This window comes from Peromyscus leucopus, chromosome 18 (assembly GCF_004664715.2).
Source record: "Peromyscus leucopus breed LL Stock chromosome 18, UCI_PerLeu_2.1, whole genome shotgun sequence".
In the NCBI taxonomy this organism is placed as follows: Eukaryota; Metazoa; Chordata; class Mammalia; order Rodentia; family Cricetidae; genus Peromyscus; species Peromyscus leucopus.
Genome location: NC_051078.1, coordinates 37,494,072 through 37,512,990, shown reverse-complemented (window position 1 = coordinate 37,512,990; position 18,919 = coordinate 37,494,072). Strand labels below are relative to the sequence as shown.

The 18,919-nt window shown below is 40.6% G+C and overlaps 1 long non-coding RNA gene across 7 annotated transcripts in view; it reads right to left on the bottom strand.

The window, feature by feature from the left end:
- The window catches only part of LOC114700555, a 92,524-nt gene that overhangs the window by 4,201 nt on the left and 69,404 nt on the right, over positions 1 to 18,919 (bottom strand). For 6 of the 7 annotated variants that reach the window (XR_003735713.2, XR_003735701.2, XR_003735712.2 and 3 more), the window contains 3 exons: positions 8,563 to 8,771; positions 2,252 to 2,397; positions 63 to 225 (listed from right to left, as the gene is read on the bottom strand). This is a non-coding gene — a long non-coding RNA (uncharacterized LOC114700555). Of the gene's footprint in view, positions 1 to 62; positions 226 to 2,251; positions 2,398 to 5,261; positions 5,342 to 8,562; positions 8,772 to 18,919 lie in introns of all 7 variants that reach the window. The other variant, XR_003735706.2, reaches the window with a different exon arrangement.

Below are 18,919 nucleotides of genomic sequence, written 5' to 3'. Positions count from 1 at the left end.
TTTTTATATATACATATTTTTGCCCTGAAACATGAGACTGAGAGATGAAATAAACTGTTTACCTTTGAAAGAATAGGCAGGGTTTTCTCTTCCAAATAATCACTCCAGCTTTTCTGAATGTCATCCAGAAGGGATTCTGCCTCCTTCGACTTATCCAACATCTGAGGTTGTGAGATAACCCTTGTAGCATTGGCCTCCTTCCCCGGCCCCTTCATTATTAGCCTCCTGGTGGGTGAGATAGAATACAGTGGCTGTAATAACCCTCCTTCACACAACAGGCTCACTCTCTCTTTTAAATTGAAAATCCCCTTATTACAAAACAAGGGGTGTTCTTTTTCTTCTACCTTTAAGTAGGAATGCCACATTCATCGCTTCTTACAAAAACCGCAGCTGCTTTTTAAGCTACAGATAAATAGAATGTGCTAGGCGGTAATTCGACGCAGTCTGAATGCATTATTTTCCAAGACACTTTGGCAAGGGGCTTTTTATTATAAACTAGAAGGAACAAGGGAAGTCCTTTCTCTCCTAATTATGGATGCGTTTTGTTCTCCACTATTAACCTATACTGTCAGATTGATCTTCTTTCCCTGTAGCCAGTTCAATGAATCAACTTTTTTTTTTTTCTTGGAAAATTAGAGGGCTAATGATTAAGTCTTCATGAACATTAATGATGAAAATAAAATTAGCGCACGAGAGAAGCAGATGCTGAAACTGAAAACACACAAGGGGCTGTGCACCGGAGACCAAGGAAACAAACCGTGTTTTGACACCCAAAGTTAAGATCAACGGGACAGAGTTGTACATTTTAACTAATGTAATTTGAATGCAAGGAAAGCGTTGCAGCCATCTTGTCAGGCTGGCTCGTGCAGAAAGGGGCAGGGGAAACACATCTGAGAACGCTACTCTACTTCTACACAGAGTGTCGTACCATTGGTGTTTATTGCTTACTGGTTCAACACGGGGTGATAACAGAATAAGTATGCTGACAGTTAGTCTCCTGGTTCACTCTGACCCAAGCAGTGAATTAAAGAGCTAAAGCAGAAGAAACTCTGACGAAGTGATCAACTTAAACTTCCACCAAAACCTCAAAGATAAACATGGAGAAAAATCCTGAGCTCCTAACACAATCACCAAAACAAAAATGAAAATAGGAATACCAAGAAACTCCATCAACCTTGGTTAAATTTGGATCCCAATGTTACTATTTCCCAATGGACTATCACGCCCAACCATGGCAATCGTTGCTCTAGCTCTATAGGGATATATTGCCTTGCTAAGGGGGAGAATCCCACAGGGTGACAGTGGGGTTCCAATTAAGGCAAAATAAGTGCTGCTGCAGCCTGACAGCAAGAGGAGCTTCCCAGTGCATGGGCAGGTGCAACACTCTGAAACCACAGGCTGAGCCATGCTGTCAGCAAGCAAAGTACTGAAGAGGAGCTGGGCGTGACAGGCAGTTGGAGAGTGATTTATTCCTGTTTGCTCATATTATTTTAAGTGTGTTTCCAAGAAGGTTGATAGTGGCAATCAATGGGGATCTTGAGCAAAGTGCAAAGTCTTCCCTGAACCCTGACTGCATGCATATTTAAGAGACCTCAGACCCCAGGGAAGAGAGAAAGAAGGAGCAAGGGAGGGAGAGAGACACTTTTAAATTACATTTGCATTTAAAACTATGCTGGCTCTTTTATGTAGATCTGTCTGAAAACTTTTAAAGGGGTGTATTTGTTTCTAGTGAAATGGTGACTGAATTTTCCAAGTATTCTCTTTAGGAAGACTGTGTGTGCAGTAAATGTTGGTGACAGCCTTCAAGACCTTCCTTACCACTCTGATTAAATTTGAATCAGTTTCCCATCTGATATGCCTGGGAACACACGATGTGCTGGGCAGGTGCCCACCCTGACTTACGAGCCTGAGTGATGCCGTGGCAACCCAAAGAGCCCCAGTTTACCCGGGTAAATAATGGAGCCCTGTTCCTGAGCCACATCGCGAAATGTATTAGACATTGCCATAAGAGGGAAATTCAATCCCTGGGTGTCGATATCTCCATTGAGCGAACAGCAAGAACTGAGCCTGCCTTGGAAATCAAGAGTGTTTTTGTTACAGGGATGTTGGAGGCAAATAGAAAACAAATTCTCAGCTGTGTGTTTGAAGGAATATAATATTCCTGGATATCCTGATAGACAAACGTTATTCAAGTGGAAGCAGATTTTTCACTAAATAAATAAATAGATAGATAAACAGATAGATAAATTACCTCTGAGTACACTCCTGCTTCAAGTTGTTTCCCACGCTCCTGTCCCATTTCCCCTGGGTGGATATTATCACAAACAGAGATGGGCAAGGTGAATGTGACCTTGTGAGAGTGATGTCCGGTCACTATCTTCTGATACCTGTGCTGCTCTAAAGTAATAAGAAAAAGTGTGGTGATAATATGAACCACCAGTCAGACCTCTTGGCCGCCATTAAAGCTAGTAGCTTTACTGAAGGCCATTCTCTGACAGAACAAGCATGGCAGCCCCATTTAAAAAATAAATAAAAATTAAAGAAAGAACCAAAGTGATGCTGCAACAGTCTGGCATTATTCTGTCCTCTCTTTGGAAAAAGAAAAACAAGAAAGAGAAATAAGACAAAAAAGAGGAGATGTAGGAAGATGAGAAAGAGGAGGGAGGCATCAGGAAAAATCAAAGTGCCACTCAGAACAGCTGAGTGACTTTTTTTTGTTCTCTTCCCATGTAAAAATAGTCCTCTTCACATCCTTCTTTGGCTCCTCAAAACAAATCCAGTTGCAAATTCTCTAGGCCTGACTTCCTTCCTTCTCTATGGGACTGCTGTCCTTGTCTTATGGCCTAGGACACACCTGACAGCTATCTTTTAAGCAACAGCTAATATTGTCCTTGGCATTGTTATTTGGGCTTCTTTTTTCTCTTGTGCCTTTCCATCTAAAAGTTGCTTTCATTTCCCAGCCGCCCTAAGAACACCTAGCAAAGTAGATGAGCACAGTACAAACCAGTAGTGTGAATTCACCTAGGTTTAAATCTGATAGATTCAAAACACTTTACTATTTCAGTGGTAAGTCTTCATAGTGACTTTATTTTATTTTATGGGTCCTGAAGACAGAAAAATAAAATGATGTCTTAGGAATGAGACAGAGGCACCACAAGCACTCTGTGTTCTCATAGACAAGGCATAGCCAAGTTTCCAATGCAGTAAGAGAGGCATCCCTGGGGAGAAAATAGAATCTCTGGGCTCTGTGGTTGCTGCCTTCCATTCCCAAATTCAGGGTTGGGTGCATGCCTCCCACATGGCTGTACACACATGTCCGCACAGAGATGTGTATACTTAAACTCACAAGTCCTCAAGTGCACGGTAGCTCCCCTCCAGAAATCAACTGCTTTCATTACATATGAAAACCTGTACTCTTTAATTGGTGAGAAGACACTTATCTTATTTCAAATAGTGGGTAAAAATGAATTTTAAAAATGTGTCATTCTTTTTTTTTAACTTCCTCTCTACTGATGTGCCAGCTCACCATGTCCAGGTTGTCAAAGGAGGACATCAGGATCGAACGCTACTAATAAGATGGGTTAAGTTCCAAAGGACAAAATAGCAGCCTTTGCTCAAACACACTCTGAAGATAACATTTTTAGTTTATTAGAAAAAATTAGGTACTCCTTTAAATGGAAAAGAATGCTATATTATGAATGGTGAACTTTAGTATAAGTCCATGTGGTCTAGCTCTTGAAGAACAAAACCCACCACTATATATATAAAATACATATAAAAGCAGATTCTTTCCCCTTTCCCCAAGTCTGCTTTTTATTTTTTGTTTTGGTTTTGCTTTTGTTTTTCACGGAAAGGTTTCTCTGTGTAGTTTCAGTGCCTGTCCTGGATCTCGCTCTGTAGCCCAGGCTGCCCTCGAACTCACAGAGTTCTGCCTGGCTCTGCCTCCTGAGTGCTGGGATTAAAGGCGTGAGCCACCGCTGCCCAGCCCAAGCCTGCTTTCTGAATAGGGTTATATGGAACCACCACAGCTTTATGAAGCCATAGCTCTTATATGATCAAACTCAACAAACTGCTACACAAGAAAGAGGAGACTCTAAGATGGGCAGCTCAGAAAAAATGGTGTCCTCCTCCTGGTGGCTGTTTGTCCATGAACTCACCTCCCAAGTCAGAAGGGGGCTCTGGGCTGGACAGACAATGTGGCATTCTAGCCAAGGGTCTACTCGCTACAGAAAGCAGCACAGGGACAAGGGATGGGGCGACGGGATGGTGTGAACTGTCGAATCTGTAATGTCCTCCAACACCAGAGTCACATTCAGCACGTGACGTTATGACTATGAATGTCTCAGGAGTTCTTTAACTTCTTGTCAAGGCTTCCTGACACCAGGAGCTTTCAAGAGGTCAATATATATATATATAGTGTTCCTAGCTTCTGTTTCCTGTCCTCCTTCAAGGAGAACAAGAAAAATGGGGTCCTCAGCTGCCTTTTAACATGTCACACTCGGATAATTCCCTTCCTTACCAGAGAGCTTGTCCATTCCATTTGGGCTCACAGAAGGAAAGCAAAAATCGATTCAGAACAAAAGAAACTCCTATGTTTTTGCCTCTTTTGTATTTTTTTTAAAGAGTGCCCACAGTGTAGCTAAGTTGAAAAAGTTTTTTTTTTTCTTTTTTATAAAGACCACTGAGGCAACAAATCACACAGGTAAGAACCTGAGATTTAAGAGGGAATGAAATTTAAAAGCTAATTAAATTCAACAAGGGCTTCTCAAAGGACCACATAATCAAATTCGTCTCAGGCTAACATTTCGTTTTTTGAAGGGGGCAGTAAGTGGAAAGCCGACATGGTTGTAGATTCCATACTGTGGTAAAATAAAAATAAAAAATAAAAAAATAAAAAACTGAGATGGGGTGAGAAAAGATGAGATGCATGGATTTCTGTACTGACTGAATGCCAGGTCCAGGATGCAAGGAACAGATAAGTTCCAGCTCTGGAGGAGCTAAATTTGAAGGCAGACGGTAAAACGGATTGAACCTTATTACCTCGAGTCCCTGAGAAATTCCCGAGACAGTTGGATGCAATTTGAAAAGGTCAGAAAAATATTTCCTGCGCAGCACTGCTTCATGCTTTAAGGGTGTACATTTGTGAGATGCCAACTCTAATCATTTTTATTGACTTTACTTTCTAGAGACAGACAGACAGTCTGGGAGACAAGACCAGCAGATAAGAGAAAGGCAATCTTACAAATGAAAACCTCTCTTACTTTGTTCTCTGGTTTGTGACTGTGAAAAATTCCAAGTCTTGCCCATTTGAAGAGAAATGACTCCAACTTCCTTCTGCAGGCTGACAAAATGGACGGGCAATACAGGGAAGCATCAGTTTAACTCTAGTGTGACTCTTTGCTTTCAATTGCTATTTTGTTCACTCTTACTGTATGCTAAGCACAGGGAAACCTATGGGATGCTGCACTTTACTCTGGGGAAATGATTAAGATGAAATATCAGGAAGTATAGCATCAGCTTTCGGCTAGCATGTCTTTTAAGGGTGGCTGTGGGGAAGCAGGAACCCATGGGAGAGAGTGGAATTAAACAAAGCATATAAATATCCAATGAAAATACGATTCTACTAAAGATTCCACTGCCATTTAAGTCTTCCCCCAAAACAAAGGAAAAATGGAGATTTCTCCCTTTAAATGTGATTGATGTTCAATAGGAACCTCCGTTAGCAAATATAGTTGTGGGTCTTTTATTTTTCCTCTCTGCCTTTCTCTTCTTTTCTGTTGGCAGCCAATTAGAAGTTAAAGCTGACTTTTCAATACAGAATGCCATGATCCTTCCCAGCTCTGCAAAGTTTTAATTAACATCTGACTTCTCTTTCTGTGGGGAAGCAAACGCAATCCTGTTTACTTTTGTTTAGAAGCAGAGCTAAACTCTTTCATGGCCCCTAGACCTGTCTGCATGCTTTCCTAAGATGTTCTGGACCCACAGGGGCATCTTGGCAGCTCACTAGCTCCTTCCAAGCAGCAAGCTGTCTTTTCCTATGGGCAGTCTTCACGCTGATCAGTTCTGCACCCCTGTTACCCACAGACCATCACAATCAACAACGAAGGAAGCCAATCACATGGCGGCTTTGCATAATGTAAAGTACCCTTCACAAAGGGAAGCAGCAAGCTCATTAGTTGGACATCTGAATTCTTGGCACCAAAGGCAGAAAGTTCTTTTTGTAATTGTCTTTCTTTCAATATTACCTGAATGTTTGGTATTGGTTAGAGATAAGCAACAAAATTTGTGAAATGTTAAAATTTCCACCTTCTACAATATCTTGAAACTTTAAAAAATAATCAAGTTCATAGGTCATACTAGACCTTTGTGCTATAAGCCTCCACTGAATCATGTTTAATATATGAAGTTTCCTACATTTTCATTTTTATCGTTTTACTTGCAAAAGAAAGTGTTCAGTATCCATCTCCTTGCACTATTTATGTTACTCAAGAAAAGTCCAAGTCTTTTACTTGTGAATATCATTAGTAACAAAAGTAGCAAGAATCATTCATATTAAAATGGCAGTGATCATAGAAGATAGTATTTAATAGTAGTATCCATTAGTTGAGCACTTGCTGTCTGGAGCATTCAAAAAACACATTATCCTAGTCCTCTTTAGCCCTCGCAGACAATTTCAGTAAACTGAACTCAAGAATGGGGCCAAGGGAGGCCAGAATATTTGTCTAGATTTGAAAATGTGTGGGTCTTCAAACTGGGACTCAGACCCAGGCTTGTTTATTTCTTCCAAAGGTTCTAAGCTTCAAACCATGTTCCACAGGCAGAGAAGAGCCAGGAAGGCCAGTCCCAAGTCACACTGCACACCCTGGGAGGTGTGCCGAGCCAACTTGAACTGCTCGTGACTAGTGAAAGCCAGAGCCACTGAACTCAACTTCACTTCAACTCAAGCAATTGTAGCAGACTGTGTGTAGCTCTGGATGTTTCCTGCCCTCCTGGAACGCAGCTCACAAAGAATACAATATGCCCACAGCAGCCTCCTTAATCAGGTTGTGTGGTTCACAGTTTAGAGGACACACCTGATAAATTTTGGTGCCTAATGACACACAGATTGTTGTTTTTATTTGGGTTATCTTTGAATTATTCACTGGAAAAAAAAAGATGAGGAGGAAGTACTTCTTAGCTGGAACTGCGTTAGGGCTAATGTGTTAGTTCAATAAATCATTCTTGAGACACAACTTTTTCGAAGGGGAAATGTGCAGCTGTTTTGCTATTATCACAGGTAAGTAGGTAGAATAAAACGATAATAATGATGGGTCACTGGACTTTAGCACATTAAATAATGCAGGTCTTTGATTACAGCAAAATGCACCACACATTGTCAGATTTCAACAAAATACAACGTTATCATTACAGGACAAACATTTATTTTAGCTGATTTACTAACATATCCCGAGCAATAATTCATCTTGTTTATCGAGATTATGGCTAAAAATGTCAAAACACTGCTTGGCCGTCTGGTACACGCTGTTCATGTAGCGAACTTCACCTTGCCTTTTGTTGGCTTAGGAACTCCCTCCATTTGAAGAGAGCTTCCTTAAGGGATTAGATCCCTTGACAGAAAGGGACTTTTTTCCCCCCAAGCCTGAAAAGACACTTTTCCTACTGACAAAGGTGTCTTGGAACTCAAGGGCCATTAAAATGAGCCAGACAGTAGTGAGATATTCCAATAGCTGAGCTGCACTTCAGGCAAAATGATGCTACCCTTGAGGACTAAGAGGTGGAAGCCTTTGAAGTATAGACAGGCATTCAGGCACAGCTAGGGACAGGTGCAACGAGGAACAGGTAAAGAAGAGGCTTAAGACGGAATGAGCTTCAATCTGCAAGATGGCTCCCCTCCCCGCAATATTTCAGACTCACTGCTTTTCTGCAGGACCAACAACGATGTGGAGAGTCTAACAGGACATTCTGGCACTCCTAAAGTGCTTGGAAACAAAAGGAGTCCAATTTCCAACCAAGAGGGAATGTAAAGCACTATCCCAAATTGTCTACCTTAAATACATTTTGTCAAGGAATTACATATCAAACCCATTTATCTTCAAAAGAGGAATGCCCTGAAAAATGTTTTAAAGACAGGCTAATTGGCTAATTTAATTTTTTTTTCAAATAGCAATTTGCTCGTAAGACAAATGACAATTTCATCAAGAAAAATCTCCATCATAAAAGTGGTGGAAGACATGTCAAGCTAGCTTATCACACAAGTTTTTTGTTTGTTTGTTTTGCTTTACCTGGTCCTTCCTCTGTGCACAGACTCAGCTGCAGGCATCAACACTATCAAATTAACTGTTTAGAAATAATGCAGAAGAAAGATGGCACACAATTAAAACGTGGTATTATAACAAGAGAGGCACTGACACATGCCAGACCTGGTGGAGAACTGAAAACAGCTGTTTCATCTTTCCTGGACCACACAGAGTAATTTAGTGATTTCTCAATGCATATTATTAGATTTTTATTTTAATCATTCCTCCAACACTTCAATGTCAGAATGTTAAATGCTTTGTGTACCTGGCTGTCCTTCTCAGGAGGACTGTGGTAGTATGAGAACCCGAATGTTATCCCAGTCCATTTTCTGTGAATTAGAGGGTTCTCTGGAGCATATTATTTCTTGTGTTGGGAAAAAGCGTGGCTTAAATTTTTCTGAATAAATTTTCAAAATCAAATTTGAAAGTTTCCATGAGAGATGATCCTCCCTGGTGGGTGATATGAAGCATAACCTGAGGGGCAAACATGAAAATAATTAGCATAAAACGTATTAGCATATAGATGCCTTTGAAATAATAAACAGCAGAAAACGCAAATGCTTATCCCCCAAAGAAAGTGATGAGAAAATACAAAATTAGAGTGTTCTTCTTGCATGGCAACGCTAGCTTGAAAGCCAAAGTGAACATCCTCATTCCGTGAAGGGTACAATGACCAGGAAGGTGGAGAAGTGACTTCCAACTCTTAACTCTTAGTCCTTTGTTTTATTTGACACTGATGCATTTTACAGATCAGAAGGATTGCTATGACAAGTATAGGGTCCATAGGCAAACTAGGCGCTGTAGCTCTGTTTACCTTCTTCAATAACATGAATGAAGATTCTACATCTTGCCATTTTAGGATTTGGTAAGTTCAATGCCATCCCACGTTAACTTGTGTGTATTTAGAGAAGAGAGTGGCCCTGGTGGCGTTGAGGAAAGATACTATAAAAAGACAATGGATCCATAGTGACACGACATTATAAACATTTACTCCCCCCTCAAAAAAAGTAGCCAAGGAAATAAAGATCCTAAAGTTTGAATTTACCCCACAGAAGCAAGAATGGAACTTCCAACTGAACTTTGTAACAACTGGCAGAAATTTATGACTCTTTCCCATAGTGCAATAGATGTAAGGATTCGCTAACCCTACTTTAAATTATCTAAATCAAAGGACACAGATAAATCCCTCAAGCAAGAATCCTGTTGCATGATTGAAACACAATGTATCTGTATCTAGACTGCTATGCATTACTTTGATTTGTTTGTTTCTGAGACAAGGTCTCACTGTGTATCCATGGCTGTTCTGGGGTTATCTATGTAACCCCTGCTGTTCTGGAAATCTTCTTGCCTTTGATTCCCAGTTTTAGGATTATAGGCCTGCACCACCTTGCCAGGTGCTCATTTTAATAATTAAAAGGTGTCAGTACAACACTTGGAACCCCAAGAAAGGGTACATCCACCGAAATATCATTTGGCTTTCTCAATTTGCCCTCAATTTTGAACTTCTGATGGAAGGTAATTGCTTCACAAAGGTGGGTTTTGGCCTCTTGACATATGGAAGCAGGAAAGAAACAGATACTGCCAAGCAACAGATTCGACGGAAATTGGAAAGTCAGTCTTTGTATATATCTCTGGTTTTTCTACGCAGCTCAGGCCTCAGACCTGCCTTTCCGTAACTAACACTGCTTACAGTCAGAGCTCATCGTCATCACAACCTATCTTTCTTATGTCTCATCCGTGCTTCACAGACTCCTGGCACAGCAGAGTGAAACTGGGAGAGAGGAAATAAAAGCTTGCATTTGTACGTTTGCAAGCTGCTTGGTTGTGTCTATGATACCATGTGGCTGAGGAAGTTTTCAATGCTCTGCATGAGCAGGTTCATGACTCTGTTTATCTCTTCCCTTTCAAACTGACCTCACTGAATCTGTATCAAGAGACTGACATCACACGTGGGGCATTCCTGCCAAATGTCATTCAGACCTCATCTTTCTTCTTCACCGGACCACACAGAGGCTGAGCGCATTGCATTTCAGACTAGTTTGAAAAGGAAAATGTCAGCCGGGAGGAGGTAGCGCATGCTTTTGATCCCACTCAGGAGGCAGAGCCAGGTGGATCTCTGTGAGTTCGGGCCAGCCTGGTCTTCAGAGCGAGATCCAGGACAGGCACCACAATTACATTGAGAAACTCTGTCTTAAAAAACAAAACAAAACAAAAAAATGGCAGTAAACAGTCCACACGCTAGTGTGTCCTTGGCTTTCAGGATGCACAGATATTCTGGTGGCCTGCTTGCTGCTGAGAATGGGTTCTCTGGCTATGAAGGGAAAGGGCCTGTTTCGTGAGTTCTCGAAGTACAAATCTATATAAAAGCTGTACTACGTGCTTTGCCCGTCACTGGGAAAGGTAAAACATGTCCTCTGCTATCCAAACAGAAGTCCAGGTCTAACAATTGGTTCCATTAAGAATATTCCATATTCTCAGAGGACTTTGCTTCAGTTCTAATTATGGACAGATAGAATATATTTGGCCTAAAGTTGGTTTCAAACTTTGGACCCCATGGAAAGAATAAAATAAAAATAAGCCTTCCCTAAACAATTGCTATTGGTTGTTATTGGCTTAGTCACCTGGTTAAGTTCATTTTTTAATGTGTAGTGAGCTTAGTTTTTCTTTCTTCATTCACATTTGAAGAGTGTTACTAGGCACTTAGGCACTCACACACCCACCAACTCTGTTTCCAAATATTTCAAAAGAAATTGGGAAACACAACTTTATAAAAGAAGATGGATTTATTTACAGTTTGTTCTTTTGGGGGTAGACAGCTCCTAGATTCTTTCTACCTTGCCTCTATCTGGTATTATAGTTTCATAGAAGAGATGAAGCCAAAGCCAGAAGATACACACGCCAGTGGAGCTGTGAGTTGGCCTCAGGCAGGGGGGTGTTCTTCCTGGAAGGCAAGCTCCTGCTCTGTACTAGGACTTCAGCCTTTCCCTCTACCAGTGGACGACCCCTAGGGAAATCCTAATTCTTTGTGGTCCATTGTGTTAGGGGTCCTTTTTCAGCACCTCTGAATTCGAGTAACAAGTTATCTAAAAAAGAAACCATGAAACCAATCTCATTTGTAAGGGATCTCAAAAATTTAAGTTATATATACACATATATACATATATGTATATCTATGAAAGACTTATGCAATAAAACCTACAAAATAATGAAAGAAATGAAGGAAATATCAGATTTTCCATGTCCATAGACTCAGGTTATCAGAATGCACACACTACCCAGAGTAAACTATAGATTCAATAACATCCCTATCAAAATTATCATGTTATTTTCCACCAAAGTAGAAAAAAATTAAAATTCATAATGTAGCACAAAAAAAAAAACCTTCATTAACAAGAATAAAGCTCCTGGAAACATCAGCATCCCTAACTTCAAGATATACAAGGCTATAGCAATCAACACAGCATGGGGCTGGCATAAAAACAGACACTTAAGCCAATGGAATATACTAGAAAGCCCTGAAATAAACTAACACTTTCAACAGTCAATTGATCCCCAACAAACATGCCAAAAATGCACATTGTGAGAAGATCGCTTCTTTAAACTATGATGCTGGGGCAATTGGGCATCTATGTAGAGGAAAATGAAACCGAGCCTATTTTATAGCATACAGAAACTCTAAGTGGATTAAGTTCTTAAGTGTAGGACCTGAAGCTGTAAAAGTACTAGAGGAAAACAGAAAAAAAATCTCCCTGATAATGGAATGTTATGATTTATTACTATTTATGTGCTCTTGGAGAATTTCGTATATCTATACAATGTGTTTTGATCATATTCATTCCCATTATCCCTCAGCTCCCCCTGAACCACCACTCCACATTTCCCTCCCAATTCCTTATCCTCTTCTCTCACACCCCATGATAACCTACCTAGTCCAGTTAGTACTGCCCATAGGCACTCGGGTAGAGGGTTTGGTTGTTTTATGCCTAAAACACAGATAGGAAAAGGAACAAATGGAAATGGTAACAAGCTAAAAATCTTCACATCAGGAGCACCCATCAAGAGAGGAGCAACAAAGAATAGGGGTGGAGGAAGTATCTGCAAGCTACACACCTTATAAGTAGTTAATACACGAGGCATAGGGGGAGCAAAAAGATTCAACAGCAAGAAAAGAAGTAACCCAAATAAACAATAGGCAAAAAAGACACAGAAGATGTCTCAAGAGATAACACACAAATAACCAACAGATACATGAAAAAAAAAATGCTCACCTATCACTAATTACAAATTAAAATACACATTGAGAAATGGCTCCACAGCTCTCAGAACGATATTATCAAAAGATAATGTGCTGGCAAGGACGTGGGGAAGTGGGAAACTTTGTAGGCCATTGGTGGGAGTGTAAATTAGCACAGCCATTTCAGAACCTGGCAATCCCTCACTGGGTGCAAATTACAAAAAAATAAAATAAAATTAGTAGGCTGGTGAGGTATCCCTGAGTGCATGCTCATTGCAGCATTCGTCACAATAGCCCAGAAATAGAATCAACTTAAGTTTCGATCAACAGAAGTGTGGATAGAGAAAATGAGGTATAAATAAAAACTGAGATGCTCTTGGGCTTTCAACAGAAGAAACTCTGCCATTTCCAGCAGCATGGATGAAACCAAAGAACAATGTGTGGATGAAACGAGCCAGGCCCAGGCAGATCTCTCTTCTGTGTCAAGTCTAAAAGGCTGAACCCTAAGAGGACAACATGGTACCAGGGGTTGGGGGATGGAAGTGGGAGTTAGGGAATGCATTCAAAGGATAAAATATTTATTTTGGATAAATATGCTCAAGAGCTATGCATTGAACACAGTGACTATAGTTTAAACAGCACACATGAATTTTTGAAAAAATCACTAAAAATAGATTTTAAGTGCTCCCAACACGCAGAGAAACATCTGTGGGATTATGCATTACTCAGCTCACTTGAGCCATTCTCGGACATATGCATATTTTAAAATATTATGTTATACATTTTATATCTAAAACCTTTATTCAATTAATTATAATGGATGTGCCTCTTAGCTCAATACTCAGAAAGTGGAGGCAGGAGGACTCCAAGATTGTGGTCAGTGTAGGCTAGAAAAAATAACACAATCTTTAAAAAAAAGTTTTTAAATCTTCTACAAAAAATAGTCACAAAAATTAGTATTTTTCATAAAATATAGAGGACTAGGAACATAAAATGCTAACAAAACAGCTTTGCTCATCTACCCCAGGTAGAAACCATTTAAGGATGAAGGTGGCATCTAAGTCATGAAATGGTACTGATGACGGATCTTCTGATCCCCTTAAATTGAATTGTATGTTTCCTTCTTCCTTAGCCCCCACAATTATCCCCCTTAGGGATGGTAAATACTGGCAGTGAGTTTTGGAGATGCAATTATCATGGTGATGATAAATGATTATTAAATAAGGACCAGCTGATTTCACATATACAGAGAGCCTAAAGTCTGCAAGGAATTCCATCATTTAATGGAAACATGGTTTGGTTGATGTATCCCTGACTGGGAAAAATCAAGAAGTTATCTAGGAAGTAAGGATGTTTTGCATTTTTCTTCCAAGGTATATCAAGATCTTCACAATAAAGGCCTAAAGAGATATCACTGGGGTGTGTTACCAAGTACTTAATATTACTCAGAAACTTCTAAGAATGGTCTCAGGTTTGGAGGAGCAGGAATTGAGATTCTATGGCATAAGGTAATAGCAAGATTGCATGATATATAGCTGCTTATTATATAAAAGGAAACAATAGGCCAATAATATGCAAACTCCAAATAAAGCCATGTCATTTTGGACATTATGAAATTGATAAATTCATGGGAGGAATGGATGTAAAAAAGTTGATTTGGGCATCTGGAAGGATAGGCAATTGTGAAAAGGGAATGAGTTGGTGAGATCATACTGCTGTGTGGGGGATGGAGAAATGCTAGGAAAGGCAGGAAACATATAATAGGCAAATTTCTTAATTATACTAGAGTTATGGTGTCTTTGGCCATGTACCTTAGCAGAAAATTTCATTCCTGAAAATCATACTATTATTCTGAAGACATCTTAACAATTACATCCTATATACCAAGAGTTAATGTTCACCTGTTTAAAAACAGGAACTTATAATTCTGTTTTGGCTTCTCCATATTTTTTCCAGCATTCATCTGGGGCAGAGCCTGGAACACCATATCCATTCTGTGCTAAGGCACCAACTAACTACTTTTGAAAATAAACCTAACTAAACCCAACCGGCCAGACACATTTGCTCTTAAATGTGGTGTGTGTTAATCTTCTATTTAAACTTCATCGTTCTATCATAATTTGTGTCAAAAGAATCTGAGTCACTATGAGTAAGCTAAGATTAAATCCTCAATGCCAAATTTTCCATTCAGCCTGGCAATATGCTTTGGGCTTGTTCACGCACTATTTTAACCAGCACAGAACCCCACAGTGCTAATTTATAGCATTAATCATGCCGTTTTCTTTTCTTTTCCTCTTCCTACTGAAGAGAAGGTAGGCAGGGAGATCAATGAAGAAAGCAATTCAAAACAGGGAATGTGACCACCTCTTTAGATAACTGCGTCTCAGAATAAAAATGGAACTGGTTCTCCTTGCACTGCTGGGTTGAACTGAATAGCGTGTTTAAAAATGACATAGAACTAATAGACCATGGTTGTGATAGGTTTTGTTAATTGAAAGGGTGGATGAATTCCTGAAATGACTTATAGCCAAACCCCAGAGGCCACATTTCAATAATATGTGATCTAGAATATCAGGCTAATGGGTCTCCAAGGGGCTCTGACACATGGCGTCAATGTTTCAATGTCCCTACGCATAAAGTTGGGAGGGCTGTGGCCCCTGCTTCTTAGGTTTCCGTTTGTGTTAGGGGTAAAGTGCTGAGAACAGTGTCTAGCATATGGCAGACACCATGAAAGTGTTAGGTAGGCATCCCCATTGTCCACAAACACATGTCTATCATTGGATACAAAAGAAACCCCTCCTGCTGTGTTGCCTTCAGCATGAGGGAGAATGAAGTGCCAATCATCACCAATCTACCCCTTAGCACGTGCCAAGCACCAGAGACCTAAATGGCATAAACGTATTCGTCCTTAGAGTTTACATTGTAGGGGCATGATAGATAATAAATGCATTTATGTCATGGATTGGTGAGTGCTATGGAAAACAACTATAAGACATCATAAAAAAGATGCTTAGGGGGCATTCTTCTGTCCCCACATTCAGCCCTGTTTGACAAAATGGCTTAGCACAAGGCCATGTTTTGCCCTCCAGGAAAATTCCTGTGCTGACATTCTAGGTAACCGCTTCACTGAAATCCCAACCATTTGAATGAAACAGAAATAATTCAACATATGAACACATCCAGACAGACATATGTACACCGGCTCCCTGAAATGCAATGTGTATGCAATTTGCCGAATGGCTGCTTGTCACTTCCATCTGGTCTCATTTCCCTAGCACTTTGAACGCACCACCAGGATATAAACCCTAAAAGCTAGAAAACAGAATTTACATACTCAAACACATAGGAGGGTATGTTTTCCAAAGCAGCAGACCTCCAGCGAACACCGTGGTAACTTCATTAATTCCTCAGCCACAGTGGAGAGTAGCAGGGCCTGAGCACAAAGGCCATAGAGCATAAAAGACATTCCACTGCAGACCTCATTACAGCAGCTTAAGATAAGCTTGACAGGCTAATGACAAAAATCTAATTTGGATTTTCTGGACATAACCCAGAGTGAGTCCAAACACACCGCAACTCTACCGTGTATACTGTCAAAGAGGGCAGCCAGCCACTCAGGGTCAATTAGCCCCATGGAGTTCATGAATCAAAGGCCAGGGGTGGATAGAGTCCTATTCAGTCACACTGAATAGAAAAGCATGCCCTGTGTGTTTTGGGTTTGAGCTCTGGTCCTATTTAAACGGCACAGATGTCATAGGTCCCTAAATTAACAGTGGTTACCAAGGAAATGTTCATCAGGCTGCATATGCTGAACAAAAGCATGGGTAGCTCTAGACACCACACTGTACAGGAAGCATCTTTGTTATTTGCCCTTTCTCTAAAAGCCCTTTCCTAGTTCTACATTCTAGACCCGTGGAATATGGGTGGTGTTACACAGTACTTTTTTATGGCTATATTATGATTCACTGGTTGCTCTAGTATATGACTATTTCAATTCAATTAACTACTTCTCCATCCCCAAGTGTATGTACCTTGCAGTGGGAAGCTCCTTATACACATTCTTAATGCCCATGTCAATCTTATCAACCCAAGTCTATAGTCAAGAGAGCTGAAGATTCAGATAATTTACCCTGTCCCTAATTAGGACAGCAGCAAGGATATGAACCTTGGCCATCTGTCTTCTAAGCTTGTGTATGTATCCGCTACCCACTGTGAGGATGAACAAATGTTTGTTGAATGGATATAGGAGTGAGTGGATGCACTTTCTTATATCCCATGTATTAAAAGAGGCAAGATTTACAGTTTTAATCATCGTGCTTTTGAAGAATAGGTACATAATCATAGCTTAGTGGTTGGTGGTTTAGAATACATAAAGGCAAATGCCCTGTAGTCTATTTTTCTATGATACCTTTTAAAATACCTCACAGATAAAAAGTGTTTGTGTGTTCCTCTCCAATCTCTTCTGTCTTGTGATGACCCCCTGAACCCTTATCTTCCTGCCTCTATCACCAGAATACTGGGACCAAAAGCATGGCTACTATACCTATCTATGGGCTAATTTCTCAAGAAATCCTTAGACACTTCCCCATGCTTAGATCACTGGACATCTGCCCCAGCTTAAGGGAGATCTCCGTTCCTCATCTCAGGTGTTCCAACTCTGACCCACCCAACTTTCACTCAAGCCCTAAGAATAATGTTTAACTACTGTAAATAACAAGGGGGATATTTTAGTAAATGTGTGCCGAGGAGGAGATACTAAATGCTTTGCTTGTCAAAGCCTGCTTAGTATGCTGGATTTCTCAATAGGCTCATCCTGGGCTCTGATCTTGGATACAGAGCTAGTTACAGAGAATATCCCACAGATACAGAGCACTGTGTGCTTTTATCCAAACCATCCAGATGAAGATGACAAGTACATCCTACATCTCTCCTCCCCTCTCTCCCACTTTAGTAAGTGGCCTGAGCTAAGTCGCTGTGCCCCATTCCTAAGTGTGAAGGCAATGTTCCCTCTTCCATTCTGCCGTGAAATCACACAGGACAATATGTACGGAACTGTTTCTGAGCTGAAATGTTAGTGCTTAGAAATTAATAGACAAACAGAAACCAGTAGCTTATGTAGTGCGGACTTTCAAAAGAGCCAAGGGTTCGATTTTGTCCTTTGCCCTACGTATTTGTACAAACACACAAAAACTTCAAGACATGAGGCTTAAAAGATATGAATACAAGTTGAAGTAAGTTATGAGTGCCATTTAAAAGTTTTCACGGGTTGCTTGTTTCTCTCTCTGCCTCTCCTTCTCTCTGTGTGTATGTGTGCATGTATGTGTTCGCATGTGTACACATGTGCACGCATGTAAGAGGCCAGAGCTTGACATTGGCTGTCTTCCTCAGTCACTCCTCACCTTGTTCTCTGAGACAAGGTTTCTCTCTGAACCCAGAGCTCAGGTTGGCAAGGCTTGCTGGGCAATGAACTTCAGGGATCTGCCTGTCTCTGCCTCCCCAGGGCTGGGATCACTGACTTGTGCCACCATGCCTGGTCTGTGGGGGTGTAAGGGAGCCAGAATCAGGTCCTCATGTTTTCATTGCAAGGCTTTTCTGACTGGAGCATTCTCCAGCCTTCTGCCTGTTGGTTTTTAGTAGAGAGTTACTGCATTTTACATAGTGGCTACAGTTAACACTTTCTTCATGATGCTAGGAGTTGGGTTAAAGCATGCATCATACATACATGACTAACATAAAGAGTTATTTTGCAGATGGGTACACTAAAGCCCAGGACAGTTAAGAAAATGCCCCAAGGTTAAACAGTTAGCAAACCCTGAATTGAAGTGCCTGGCACAGAGCTTTGCTAATCACTCCAAACCCATTCATTCAAAATGTGCAGTAACTCAAGGTAGCCCACCCATGCTATGCTTAACTGAGACCCAGTTCAAATGAACTACATCTGTTGTGAAACATGAGAGGTCCTTTGGTCAGAATACAGACTCATCAAGACTTTACATCTTCAAATACCTCACATATCCGGGGGCTTTAAAAGTTTTTGAGTGTCCTCAGAAGGTTTGAATCCCTAGGTTAGGGATACAGATCCTGTAACTAAGGGTTACAAATAGGATTATTGGCCATGGTTCTTAATCTGGTAACAACTAGTCATTCCAAGGGCACTTAGAGCACCTACTGTGTGCATGGCGCCCTCTTGAGACTAAAGCTGTGGGAAGGGTCTGAGGAAGGCTTACTGAGGCAGCTGATTTCCCTCAGGGAGCCTTCAATCTACCCTTTGGGAAGGGACCTGGGATAAGTAAAGCAGTAAGAGTCAAATTAATCTTAGAATACATTAGCAATACTTACAAGTATTAAAAGTAAATCAAAATTTCTTCAAAGGATTAAGTCCTTCAGC